The following is a 14,429-nucleotide window of genomic DNA, read 5'->3' as shown; positions in this document are numbered from 1 at the left end:
GATGAGTAAAAGATTGGAAATAGAAACTGCTGAAAAAAACTGATGGGTACTCCTATAAATACCTGTAACCCTCAATTATCAGTGTGCAGTCGGAGGGAAAACTTTCCCCACTGTACCCAGCGCTGTATTGCCCATATTTACCATATTAAATAATAAATTGATTGCTGCTTGAATATTGGCCTAGTCAAGCTTCTTATTCATAACACTGTTAGCTGTGCTCTTCTATGGGCTGGCCATGGCACTTGGTAATTAATATGCTGTCATGCTGTGAACTGAATTCACACCTTACAGGGCTGTGTTTAGCGGGCCTGCTGGATCAGTGCCCACTTCCTTCCTCTGCTCCTCCTCGCTCCAGGACTGTGAGAGACCAGCATGGGGTCAAAGACCCTGCAGTATCATTACCCTCTGGTAATGCTCAGAGGTCCTCTAAGGGCTGGGTAATGCACAGCATCTGGGTGTGGGGCCTGTGCTAAGGAGAAAGAAAGAGTCTGTGAGAAAGCTGAGCTGCTCTTACATGGGACTGAAAAAATGACAGGAACTTTTTGGCATATAAAGCTTTCCTTCCAGGTCAGGGACCAGGGAAGGCCTAATCAGCTGTGGCCCTACAGGGCAAGTCTGTGCTAACTCCCAGCACCAAGTGCAGGGCTGTGGGGCAGGGCTCCTACAACAACAGCACAGCTCTGTGGAAGAGCCCAGCCTTGCATCTGGGTTCCTGCCTGCTTCCCCTTTAGAGACAGCTGTGGCCCAAGGATTTGTGTCTGAGGGAGAGCTCCTTCCTTGGACCTCCTGATTTTTCCCAAGTGGCCAAATGGGGATGCACCAGCAGCACTGCTGGGAAGGTGCTGGCTCAGTGGCTGTTTTTTGAGACTGTGCCCCCCATATCAGCTTTATGTGTGTGTGTGTGGGTGCTCTGGTGGGTGTGGTTACACACTCACTGGCCTTGGCAGAGCACAAGTCGGAACCTTTGAAGGTTCCAGCTGCTGTGAGGCGCAGGAGGCAGAGCTGGTGCTAGGCACAGTGTGGTACTGTGCTGAGGGAAAGGTGAAAATAGTTAATAATCCACCCTCGGCTAATCACTGAGGGCTGATGGGAGGCACAGGCTTGGTGGAGCTGCTTTGTACAGGCCAAGGTGCTTATCAGCTGTGCAGTGTCCCCAGCAGCCCCTGGCAATGCTGGTGCAGCTGAAGGACAGGCTTGATGGGTCTGGTGCAGCCCCACAGCCTCAGACACTGCAGCTCCACCGTGCAAAGCATCATGGCTGAGCTGGTTGTTGGTCAGGTGAGGGCTCAAATATATTTCCTGCAACTTGCTCCAGCACAGTTCAGCCTGGAAAAAAGGCATTTTTCCAAGTGTAGGGGAGTCAAGCTCCAATAAATGTCAGCTGAGCCCTGGTGCTTGCTCCCCTGCATGAAGCCTCAGTGAGGCACCAGGGCCTCCTGTCAGCAGGAGGGGAAGGGAGATCAGAGTTGTTGGAAGAATACGTGACTGAAGGCTGAGCACAGGGTTGGTGGTGCTTTGCGTGGCTCTTGCATGACGCCCAGGCTGGCTGTGGCTGTCTAAGCCAACGTTTTGTTTTGCATCAGGCTTTATGCCAGAGCCAGCCCCTTTCCAGCCTTTGGGGTGATTACAGCTGTTGCTCTATATTTCCCTCCCTCCTTTTTTTTTTCAACAGCTATTCTACTCCAGCACCATAGGCAGGCAGTGATGGCTGCCTGTAGCTAACAAGACAAACTGAGATCTGCCTGCAGAGCCATAGGAAGGTGTCCCTGGGCTTGTGAGACTGGCCAGGACAACACAAACTGAGGCCACAGCCATGCTGTGCTTTCAGTTGAGCCTGTGGTGGAGCTGCTGTGCTTGTAGTCAGCATCTAGATGGGGCAGGTGACATATCTATCTTAGCTGGGACAGAAACAGAAGTACAGCCCTTGCACAGCATCCTTCTGCTAGGCTGTGCTAAGCTCAGGGGCCTGTAAACTGGCCCTTAATTCCTAGGTCTCCACTCCTTGCCCAGATCCCCAGCCTCAGGGAGAAGGACTAGGGTTTAGGAGCCATGGCTTTTTCTTCCATCAGACTCCATTAAGAAAAAGTCAAGTTAAGCAGTTCATTAACATTTAAAATACTGCACAGTGTGTAAACCAAATATCCCCCTCCCCACAACAATCCCATGCTCTCAGCGGACGCTCTGGTGAAGAATACTGCTTTTGGCACTGTTTGCCTTCTCCTTCTTCTTCTTCTTTATGGGATACATCTCAAAACAGCGGCAGATCTGCAGTGTTTCATCAGCAGCTGCTGAGGCCACTGCTGTACCATCAGGGCTCATGGTCAGGTTCAAGATTCTATCAGTATGACCTGAGGAGGAGAAGGAATGTGCAATCAGGGCTGAGCTGATCAGCACATGCACATTTACTCCTGTATGTTCCCATGAGCCCTGCCAGCTTGCATAGCTGTCTCCCCAGTGGCTGTGGCAGCATGATTTCAGACCCCAAGCATACACTTGGATCAATGCTATCTCTTCCACAGCCCTGTGGGCATGCTTTACTCCTAGCAGCTTGGCCCCAGATACTGTCCTGTATCAGTGATGCTGCAGGCTCCAACCAAGGAGTGCAGCTGTCTTCAACCTCTGACAGCCCCCACCCAGGCCCTGTCCACCTACCTTGCAGCTCTGCAACGTTGGTCATTGTTGGATACTTCCATATAACCAGCTGATTCTGTGCAAAGCCATGGCCTGAAATGAGTTCCTTGTAGTTTGTTGACCATAGGATAGAAGTCACCTGCAAAGAAGCAGTAACACAGGTGAGACAAGGTGCTTGTGCTGATGCTCACCACTTGGAGGCAAGCATTGTCCCCCTCCTTCCCTGTGCCTCTGGGCCTGAGGAGCCAGCAGCTCTGTGGAGGTGTGCTGCCAGAAGGTGTTTGTCTCCAAGCTGATGTTCATCTCTCACCTGGGAAAGGGTATCAACAGCACTGAGGTGGGCGCCAGAACACACGTTCCAGATGCGGATATGTCTGTCACTAGCGCCACCTCCAGTGGCTGGAACATTCATCTGCCATGGGCACCACGCCACAGCCTGAGAGAGGAGAGCTCATTTTAAAACATACAAGAGGCAACCTGCACCCAGCCAGTGCTGCATGCCTGCCTTGCACACACATATCTGCCCGTGGCAGCTCTGTGCTCACCTTGACAGCACCCTGGTGCTGAGTGAAGGTCTGTACAGGAGAAAAGTCGCCACCCCCACCTTGGGTGCATGGCCAGACGTTCGCCAGATTGTCATTGCCACCACTGGCCAGGTAGTGGCCAGCAAGGGCGGCCACGTGATGCTCAGCCACTCGGACATCGTGGTGATGGATGTGCCCAGTCCGTGCACCACTGCAGAGAGAAGAGAAGGCTTGCAGGGTCAGGCTGCACATTTTCACCCAAATCCATTTTTGTTGTTGCAAGATTGCTATACCTGCCACTGGGTTTCAACCAGTGTTACCAGCAACACAGGTCTGTTGGTGTGAGTGAAACACCCACACAAGCTCTTTACAACTTCAGCACAAATTGCAAGACAGGAAAGAGGCCTTCTCCTCACAGCCCCAACAGATAAGGCTGAGTAAGAATCCCAAGCCAGGACAAACTTCTCTCTGCCATCCGTAACCCATGCCAAACATAGATTGATGGATAGGAGTTTGCAACAACTGGAAACTGCCCTTGACCCACTGCTTTATCTGGAGAGGATGTAGCTGTTCCAGCTGAGGGTTCCCACACGGGCACAATGGCTGGTCATGGTTCGGAGATGTTTCTGCTGCTCAGCGTCCCATAGCTGGAGAGGCAAAGCAAAAAGTTCTTCAGAAGAAACCCAATCCTGTTTCTATGCCCTAGGAACCTCACTGCACAGGCTCTGGCATTCAGCTTTCTCAGTAAGGAAACAGAGAAAGTGTGTATCTCATGACTATAGCACAGAAGGTAACGCTGCTTATCAGAAAACCCCCAAACCAAACCCTGCCTTGCACACTGGGCAGTTCCACCCCACACCAGGGAAGACAAGTCAGGTGCATGGCATCCTTCCTCTGCCAGCCAAGGTTTTGTCCCCAGTTCTGTCAATCCCTAGAAAACACCTCTAGTTTTACTCTTGCATTCACCTGAACCTCAGCACTACTTGTGCCAACAGCAAGGTAGTCTCCATCTTTAATCCATGACACAGAGGAAATGTAAACATCTGGATGCTCCATCTGCAGCAGGGGGATTTTCTCCCTACTAGTGTGATTCCACAGATAAACAGTGTCATCCAGAAGCACTGCCAGGAAGTTCTGGGAGCTCCAGTCTATGAGAGTCAGATCTACCCTTTGAAAGAGAAATGCAGGTCACACCATGCTTGGCTAGAGAGACCTGCCCTTCACCCGTGCTGCTGCAGCAGGTGTGGGTGCACATGTGCACACACACACGTGCAGGTGAGGGGCAGCCTTCTGAGTGTCACTATGCCCAGCTGCTGGGGCCAGGTACCCTGCTCCAAGGCACCTACACAGTGCCCTAGACCACTGTCCCTGTAAGGCCACACAGGGACACTCCAGAAGGGGTCTGTGCTAGCCTGGGTACACAAAATAATACAGACAGCCCAGTTACACTGTCCTAGGAACAGCAATCCAGTGCAAAATGTTCTGGATGCCCAGCACTCGACCCTGTAGCCTACTTACAGTAGTCGTTGAACATCTCTGGTGCATCCAAGACCCGTTCTGGCTTTAAGGGAATATATCTGCTCTTCTTCCTGCTGAATCCAGGTGCCATTTTCTGACTGTAGAGCACTTTCAGGTTATTCTGATAGTCTGTGTGCAGGGGAAAAGGTTTGTTAACCTGAGTTAGTTTCCTCCCAGGTGAGTGCTGCTCACCCACCTAGGAATCCCTTGGAGTGAAAATGAAGTCATAAGAGAAACACTCACAAGCCTGCAGTGCACTAAAATCACTGGCAGTATGAACTGCTGAACAGGGGTGAGCTACAATTTCCTCATTCATGGAAACAAATTTAACAAACACTTGGGTTTTTGAATCCCATTATATTTAGTTGCAGTTTAAGCTAGAAAGTGCAGAGAGTTTGGTGCTCTTACAGACTTCATGAAGGTTTGGAACCTGCAGTACAGGTGACTGTCACTGACATCTTTTCATAAAAATCCTTTCTTTAGGATTTTTCTCCCTTCTGAGAAGCTGTGGCCTCAGCAACAAAATGTAAACAATGGTTATCTGCTGCTGTGGAATGCAACAGGTGGATGCGTGATTGGTCTAGGGTGAATGTTTGGATTTACTGACCACTCACAGCAGAGCTGGGTCTCACCCTCTGCTGAAACACAGCCCTTTGTTTATTCATTCTTTTTCTATTCTTAGCTTAGCTAGCTTCTGAGAACTTTCCTTCTATTTCTTTTAGTATAGTAACAATGTAATATATATCATAAAATAATAAATCAAGCCTTCTGAACATGAGGTCAAGATTCTCGTCTCTCTCTTCACCCTGAAGACCCTTGCAAGCCCTGTAAAAGGTGACCAACTGGCAGTCATAGCACCTCTCCTAAATAAATTCACTGTAACTGTTACGCCCTCCCTCGACCTCAGGAACCTTAAGAAAGGAGACTCCAGCCTGTACAGCTCTCAGAAACCAGTTGATTTCTCCTGTGACCACACACAGAGCCTCTGTGTTGCTGTTCCCCTGACCTGATCTCTGCTGCTGATTCAGCTCACACAGACTCCTGTATCATACCTTCTGGAGCATTCTCTAATTTTCCACTGAGGTGAAGGATCTTTGCCTCTTCTACATCAAAACCATTCAGATGCACTGCCCAGGCTTTCTGTTGCTCCTACAGAGACAAATCACCCTCAGTGCAATGCATTTAAAACAATTCCCACACTGCAATTTAAACAGACACCTAAGTCCCTTTCTCTTAGAATCTGAAGATGTTTGACTGTGCTGCAAGGGTCAGTCACACAGAGGCAGGTCAAAGCAATTTTTCCTCAGACTTTCATATATTGTCCTGCTCACATTTTCACACAATGGCAAATTCAGTGTTATTACCAGTGGGAAAAGCCACAGCCACAAAGTGACCAAATGCTTCATAAACAGATTTCAGAACATAGTGTAAAACATTCCAGAAGTGTTCCCGGTGGAGACATTGTCCTAGAATAGCTACCACCAGTAGTTTCACTTTGCATAGGCTTCCAGCTTTGTGTTTTTGTTGCCTGCTACATTTTAACACCTCATTAGTCAAAAGCTAAATTTTGCTTCCAGAAGCAGCATAGGCTTAGAGTGCATGGCAGTCTCTACAGCTTCAATCGCATCCTGGGCTCCTGAAGCCCAGAGCTGGAAGTAGTGATGGCTGGGACTTGTCAGTCCCGTGTGCCCACTTGATAGAACCTATTGTTCACTGCTCTGTAAAGGGGCAGGAAGGAGTAGCGGTTGTTTAAGTAATTGTAACCTAGCAACATGCTCACCTTCTTGGTAGGGGAATCCTCAGCAGGGTCATTCTTTTTGCTTAGGAGGAAATTTGCCATCTCCATCTGCATAGTGCTGCGGTTGGGAATGTAGCAATCCCCCCCAGCCTTTTTGGGGGTGCTTTGAATTTTGGATCAAGATTTATGTGCATTCACATATGAAAATATTGTCTTACAGCTATTTAACAGCCTGTATTAGAGCTTTCACGGGAGTAAACCCAAAACTCTTCCACATCACACCCACCAGACAAGTAGGACTCTGAGGTCTCATGCCACCCAGTCACAACTAACTTATATTTTCCTCCCTGCCACCAAGTTGGTTAGGGACTGTGTGCACTTGGGTCTAGTGCAACAATTCCAGAGTCCAGAGATAAGGGGAAGATACAGAAATGATCACAGGATGTAAAGCTGTCAGCTGACAGTCCCGCCCACACTCATCCTAGCATACAGCTGTGCCAGCAAGGCTCAGCTGGGCGAACAGCAGCTCGCCAGCCCCAGTGCTCAGAGCTCTGCCCCTCATGCTGGCAAGGAGGTGGGTGGCTGTCAGGAGCACAACCCACCTCCTCCTGCCTGAGCAGCAGCCAGTAGGACAGCGTGGCAGGGAGCCCAGAGCCCTGTGGCTACGGACAAGCAGCCTGGGCAAGGCTCCCGCACTCAACCTCTGCCGCTGGTGGCCGGCGCTCACCGGCTGTCGTGGACGGTGTCTTGCTGGAGCTGTGGGAGCAATTGGCCAGCTTCATGGGCGACATGCCGACGGGGCTGGGCCCGGGGCCGCTCTCCTTGGCCTTGCGCTGCCATCGCGCAGGCAGCGCGTTCGGGATCAGCGTGTCCAGCTTCAGCAGCCCGTGCAGGTCCGCCTCCAACAGGAACTGCGCCATGGTCCTGCAGGCAGGCGGGGTTAGCCGTGCCCACCGGCCGGGCTGAGCCTACTCCGACAGCCCCGCCGGCCTCCCCACCACCGGACCATGCAAGCGCTTCGGCCGCTCCTCCCCGCCAACGCACACTCCCACTCCCCCCAGCCTCTCCTAGGGACACTCCGTCAGCCGATACGCCCTCCCTCTGCTCCTCGTGGGTCCTTGATCAGCCGGCACCTCTTCCAGCCGCTCTTTGGGGCTCTCTCGGATAAGCGACATTCTCCCTTTCCCTGCCTTTCAAGGGCAATCTCGTCCCTGCTCTTTCTCTTCCCCACTGTGCTTTGCCTCTGCCCTGTGCCCCAGGGGCTGCTCTTGTCCAGGCAGCCTCAGTGGGAGCCAGCACTGGCTGCAGCCCCAGCGGGCCCCCCAGGACAAGGCCCAGCAATTAGGAGGCCAGTGAAAGCTCTGGGCAGCAGCAGAACCCTCAGCAGAGTTCTTTGGACAATCATGGACTGGCCACACCTACACTGCAGCCTCACTGGGAATGTTTCCTATGTACAGTAGACTTTCAAAAGAAGCTGTTTGAGGGAAAGGTGAACTAAACACTCACTGTCTTCTCTTCAAGTAAGTCCAAATTCGGACAGAGCATAAGATGAAGATCAGCTCCAAAACAAGCAGGCCTGCTGGGAACCCCAGCCAGAAGCCTGTTCCCTGACAGAAACCCCTTCCAAGGCCCTTCTGGGCATCAGGAACATGTGCTGTGGTTCCAGCTGCACCTGTGGGAGCAATGGGGAGCGTCAGCCCGTGCTGTGCTGCACTGCTGAGCTGGGAGCACGGTGGATGCGGGCAGGACCTTCTCCATTTCCCCCAGAGCTGGGGCCTGCAGGCACCTTGCCGCCCCTTGGCACAGGCTGTGCCACCCAACAAAGCCCAGCAGGCCGGGAGGAAAGCCCGGGGCCAGCAGCAAGCTGAGAGAAGGCCCTGCTCTAGAACTGAGGGAGTTCCACCAGAAGCAAACAAAGATTGTAAGTTGAAGAGATGCCCACTTTGCTCAAAGTTAGTCTGAGAAAACTAAGACGTGACCTTGTCAAAAATCCCAGGAAATATCTGGGAAAAGGTTTTATGTATGTTGGTTGTGACTAGGTACAAAGCTCCTGCAGGAAAAGAGCCTCTGCAGCAGGCTGGCTGGCTGAAGGGGTCTTACTTCTTTCTAGAATAAAGATTACCACTCAAATGCAATTTTATTTTTTATTGTATAAGGGGAAAATATTTTCCAGAACTCTACAACCAGTTTCAAAAATACAGATGTGTTGAGGAAAAAGGAATGAAACATATGGGAATTTCTCTCTACAAGAGATATTTCTAAATATTTCTAAAAATGAAAAGTGAAGACAAAATAAGGTCATGTTTTTGGATTCTAAAGCTACTTAGAAAAATCTTTAACTACTATAGGAATTGGGAAGAAATATTTGGAGGTGTCTCTCTACAGAAAACGATTTTAAAATATTTCTACAAATTTCTAATATTTAAAAGTGAAAAATTAAGAAAATGGGGTTGCTTTTTCTCAGGAGCCCCATGCTGCTGCCTGCCCCCTGGGCTCCCCCAGCCCTGGGGACCCCGCCTCTGGTCACAGCAGCCCCTGCCTGGCTCCTGCCTGCCCACACCGTGGGCATCCACGGCTGCTCCTGGCCATGGAGCTCAGCCAGTGCTGCTGCCGGCCAGGCTTTGCTGCTGGTGCCACCCAAACACTGGGATGATGGCACATTCCCTTTAGTGCAACAAAAGAAAGGGCCATCACCTGGCCTGGCAGAGAGCAGGGTTAACTTCAGTGTTGTTTAGATGGCAAGGCCAGGGGGCTCAGGGGCAGAGGAAGGGACATGTTGGGCTCAGGAGAGGCTGGATGGTGCTGGGCTGCTCCTGGGGTCTATAGAACTAGTCGGGAAGGAACACAGGAGGATCAAAAAAGAAATGAAAGTAGCTTGGGGATATACATTGGAAGAGGAGTTGGCAGTGGGATCTCCAGGAGAATAGGAGATTTCCTTGTCGATGGCTGTTCTGGAGTCTTCTTCTCAGAACTCTTGACAGGCCTAGCCAGGCCCTTCTAACTGCTGGAGGAGCTGCTCCTTCTGTTTGGGTGTGAGGTGCAGCCATCATCTTACAACCCTTGTGCAGTGGTGGAACTGTGGAAAGAGGAGGTGGCTGAGGCCCCAACTGCTGGTGGCACACAGGGAACCTCCTGCACAGACAGGCCCAGAGCTGGCAAGGCTCCCCAGCATGCCTGGAGCTGCTGGCTCAGCTTGGCCCAGCTGCACAGCTGTCCCTCAAGGCCCCAGCGAGCAGGGCACGGCTCTGGGCAGGCTCCCTGGCCAGGAGCGGGGCCAAGAGCACCTCTGCCTTTCAAGGGCAATCTCGTCCCTGCTCTTTCTCCTCCCCACCGTGCTTTGCCTCTGCCCTGTGCCCCTGGGACTGCTCTTGGCCAGGCAGCCTCAGTGGGAGCCAGCACTGGCTGCAGCCCCAGCGGGCCCCCAGGACAAGGCCCAGCAATTAGGAGGCCAATGAAAGCTTTGGGCAGCAGCAGAACCCTCAGCAGAGTTCTTTGGACAATCATGGACTGCCACACCTACAGTGCAGCCTCACTGGCAATGTTTTCTGTCTGAAGTACAATTTCAAAAGAAGCTGTTTGAGGGAAAGGTGAACTAAACACTCACCCTTTTCTCTTCCAGCAAGTCCATATTTGGACACAGCATAAGATGAAGATCAGCTCCAAAACAAGCCGGCCTGCCAGTAACCCTAGCCAGAAGCCTGTTCCCTGACAGAAACCCCTTCCAAAGCCCTTCTGGGCATCAGGAACATGTGCTGTGGTTCCAGCTGCACCTGTGGGAGCAATGGGGAATGTCAGCCCATGCTGTGCTGCACTGCTGAGCTGGCAGCACGGTGGATCTGGGCAGGACGTTCTCCATTTCCCCCAGAGCTGGGGCCTGCAGGCACCTTGCTGCCCTTGGCTCAGGCTGTGCTACCCAACAAAGCCCAGCAGGCCGGGAGGAGAGCCTGGGGGCTGCACAGCTTCGTGGGCACAAGTCCCCTTTCCCCGAGGCTGTCAACAAGCTTCAAAGGCGCCTCCAGCTTTGGCTGCTGCTGGGCCATGCAAGGGCAGGCCCTAGTGGAAGAGCTGCAGCCACCCAGCCCTGCCAAGGGCTGAGCCCTGCTGAGCCTGGCACAGCAATTACCTTCTGAGCCTGTGCCCGTGCCTGTATTTGCCTTGGCCTTCCTTCCTGCAGCAGGGGCTGCCAATGGGCCTCTGCTTCTTTGGGGAAACACCTCCTTCTGTCCTGCCTTTTGGCCTATCACTTGAGAAACAAAAAGTACACCTTAAAAGACGGAACTGTTCTCCATTGCTTTGATGGCATGTTCAGGACATGGTCATGCTTATGCACAATCTGGTAAAATCAACAAATCATCTAGGCTTTTTCCGCTGGGCCAGGGCCCAACCTCCTCCAAACAGCTGCCAGTGCTGAGCAGAAGTTGTGAGGTGATCGTGCAGGGCGAGGGCACACACGGCCATGGCTCTCTCCTGGCACCTGCAGCGATGCCCCCCTGGCTGAGCTCGGGGCTCTGAGCTGGCAGCTCTCTCAGGAGAAAAGGCCTTGACCTACCCTCACCATCTCCCAGAGGCTCAATCCTGAATGTGGGCTGGGAAGCCAGATCACCTTTAGCAACAGGCTCAGCTGCAAAGAAAGGCAGGACACAACAGCTCCAATGGCACTGCTGAAGATTCTCCATCAGGCCCAAGTGGCAGTGAGGGCACCTGGGTGATGGGTGCCCTCCAAGGCACTCCCTTGTCTCTGCCTTCCACTCAGGAGCAGGGCCAGCGGGACCTCGTGCCTGCAGTGGCCCCACACTGGGATGGAAGGAGCCCCTTGCGGGGCAGTCGGGGCAGAAAGGACTCCCTGGAGCTGCCAGCAGCTCCCAACCCAGCCCCAGGCAGGGCCAGGGCTTGGCAGTGGCTACAGAAGCAGCTCGGGCTCCCTGGGGGTGGCAAAGGAGCTGAGAAAGGCTCAGCCCTGGGGCACAGCCCTGGGCCCAGCCCCTTCCCTCTCTGCTCTTCTCTGTGGCTGCACAGAGCACACAGAAGGACACAGTGGCATTGCACACAGGAGGAGGATGGACAGCCAAATGCCCCTTCCTCCCACTGAGAGTGATCCTGTGGGATCACTCAGGGCTCCAGAAGGGAGCAAGGTAAGGTTTCCAGAACTGATCAACATTCAGAGGAACTTAAGGGAACTGGCTCATGAGTAAGCTCTTGCCACACTGACACGGATTATTCTGTCAGGAAAGGTACATTCAGAACATGCCTCCAACATCTGGCAAGGTCTTCAAAGTACCTTTCACCATCATTTCCAACTAATCAAAGTCGTGATCCCAATTGAGAAGGGAGCACAGATGTTACAGAACCATTTCCATGGTGTGCTGGGATCCCCTTCTCCCTTGGGGAATTGGGCACTGCAAAGGGGTGGGGTAAGGCCGTGGGAGCCTGTGCTGTGGCTCCTGATCATTCTCCACGCTCTTTGCAGGTCCTGTGCAACATGCCTGGAGGGGCAGCTGGAGCAGCCCAGGGCCCTGGGGCTCTCTCCCTCCCACACAGGAAACCCTGACTAAATGCTTGGGGAAATCTGCAGTGCCACAGCTGTCGCTCCCAACCTCCGTCCCTCCCTCCTGCTTGCCCACCTGCCCATGGAACAGCTCCCACAGCCCACGGGCACATAGCCAGGCCCTCTCAGGACACACTGGAGCCTTGCTCTCCCCCTCTGCCCTTTCCCCACCATGGGCACCCCGTGCAACCGCTCCCAGGTTTCGGGACGTGTCTCCCACGGAGGGAGCCCAGCAGGACAGCTCAGTACCCGAGTGCCCTGAGCCTGCTCGGGACAATTCCTCTGGGCTGTGCTGATCTTGTCTGGGCTGTGCCCGCAGTGCCAAGCAGCAGAGAGAGCAGCTCAAGCCTCAGCAGGGCTCAGGCCCAGAGGCACAGCAATTACCTCCTGTGGCTGTGCCTGGCATCGCCTCCCTTCCTGCAGGAAATGCCACCTTCCATAGAGCCTCTCTGTCCATCCCTTGAGAAAGGAGGAGGCACAGCTGGATCAGATGGAATCATTGCACATCCAGGAGGTGGCCTCTTAAGGAGGCAATACTTGTCCAAAACATGGGTAAGGATCAGGAAAATCCTGATCCCCCAGGCCTTTGGGACTGGCTATGACCCTCTCTTCTCGACGCAGCCACACCTCAGGATGTGACTAGGGACCGGGTAAATGCAGGGGATCCTTGGTGAGTTTGGGCTGCCTGTCAGCTGATGCCCAATGCCTTCCTGCAGAGGCTGGGGAGAAGCTGCAGCCAGGCCAGGCTGGGAAACAGCCCTGCAGGGCATGGAAGCAGCAGCAGGGTTCCTGCTGCCATGGATCCCTTCCCGCTGTTCCAGGCTCTGCGTGTCCAGACGTGCAGCCAGAGCCCTCGGCTGCTGAGCCCCAGGACGAGGCTGAGGGAAATGCTCTCACCATTCCCTTTGAGCAGTTCTGTCACTATTCGTTTCAAGATGTTGTTCGGCTCATGGAGTTTCATGTGTCCTGGGGCTTTGTTCTTCCCTCTCAGAGGACCTTAACAGAAAGTAGTTCCATTTCCTAGGAATGGATGTCACAGAAGCAGGGCTCAGCCTGTGGGGTCAGCAGGGACAACACTACTCACCCCAGCGATGGGAGCCAGGCTTCTCTGTAGAAATCAGCAAAGGGGCAGGAAAAGTCCTCCCTGCAGACACATCTGTAACGCAACAGTCACAGTAGCTTGTATAACCTGGTTGCTGTGAAGTTGTCAACAATTATTACTGTGTAGGACAGTGAGAACATACCTGAAGGAGGCTCCAAAGGCTTCAACACTTTTCTCAACCAATCTAATGGGGAAGCCTTTCGAGCAACCTCATCTAGAACAGAGCCCAGATGAGAACATTTTTCAGGGTGTGTTGGGATCCCCTTCTGCCTCTGGGAAATAGGCACTGCAAGGGGGTCAGATAAGGCCATGGGACCCAGATGTAAATGGGTAAGGTCAAACTGCACAGGGGCCTCAGGAGCTCTGGGCAGGCTCCTGGTCACTCTGCACCCTCTTTCCATGACCTGTGCAACACCCATGGTGGGGCGGCTGAAGCAACCCAGAGCCCTGGGAGCTCTCACTTCCACAGCTGCAACTCTTGCTAAATCCCTGGGGAAAACTGCAGCAGGCAGTGCCACAGCTATCCCCCTGTCCCCCTCCTGCCCTTTCTCCCTCCCTTTCTACCTACTTCTGTCTCTCCAACCGTCTTTCCCCTGGGACAAATCCCCCAGCTCACTGGCACATTGCCAGGCCCACTCTGGACACACTGGAGCCTTGCTCTCCCCCTCTGCCCTTTCCCCACCATGGGCACCCCGTGCAGCCGCTCCCAGGTTTCAGGACGTGTCTCCCACGGAGGGAGCCCAGCAGGACAGCTCAGTACCCGAGTGCCCTGAGCCTGCTCAGGACAATTCCTCTGGGCTGTGCTGATCTTGTCTGGGCTGTGCCCGCAGTACCAAGCAGCAGAGAGGGCAGCTCAAGCCTCAGCAGGGCTCAGGCCCAGAGGCACAGCAATTACCTCCTGTGGCTGTGCCTGGCATCGCCTCCCTTCCTGCAGAAGAGGCTGTCCATGAGCCACTGCTTCCTCCAGGAAAAGCTTCCTTCTGCACAGCCTCTCCATCTGCTTCTGGAGAAAAGAAAAGAGAGAGCTGGATCAGATTGGGCTGTTCCCCATTGGAGAGGATGCATCTTCAGGAGGCAATGCCTCTCAAAGACATGGTTAAGATTCAAGAAATCCCTTTCAACATTTTGGGTAGGCCAGGGCTCTCCCTTCTCCATATAGGTGCCCCTTCTGATTTGCCTGGAGATGGGAAATTGCAGGGCATCTCATGCCTGTGGTGCAGTTTGGGCTGCCTGTCAGCTGATGCCCAATGCCTTCCTGCTGAGGCTGGAGAGAAGCTGCAGCCAGGCCAGGCTGGGAAACAGCCCTGCAGGGCGTGGAAGCAGCAGTGGGGAGCGAGACTCCCATGGATCCCTTCCTGCTGTGCCGGGCTC

General features: G+C 53.3%; 1 pseudogene; it reads right to left on the bottom strand.

Moving 5' to 3' along the window:
* Positions 1-2,169: 2,169 nt before the first annotated feature.
* On the bottom strand, positions 2,170-7,331 carry LOC134413711 (cell division cycle protein 20 homolog; annotated as a pseudogene).
* Positions 7,332-14,429: the final 7,098 nt, after the last annotated feature.

This window comes from Melospiza melodia, unplaced genomic scaffold (genome assembly GCF_035770615.1).
Source record: "Melospiza melodia melodia isolate bMelMel2 unplaced genomic scaffold, bMelMel2.pri scaffold_48, whole genome shotgun sequence".
In the NCBI taxonomy this organism is placed as follows: Eukaryota; Metazoa; Chordata; class Aves; order Passeriformes; family Passerellidae; genus Melospiza; species Melospiza melodia.
Note: the sequence above shows the minus strand (reverse complement) of the source record. Positions and strands in the feature narration are given on the sequence as shown.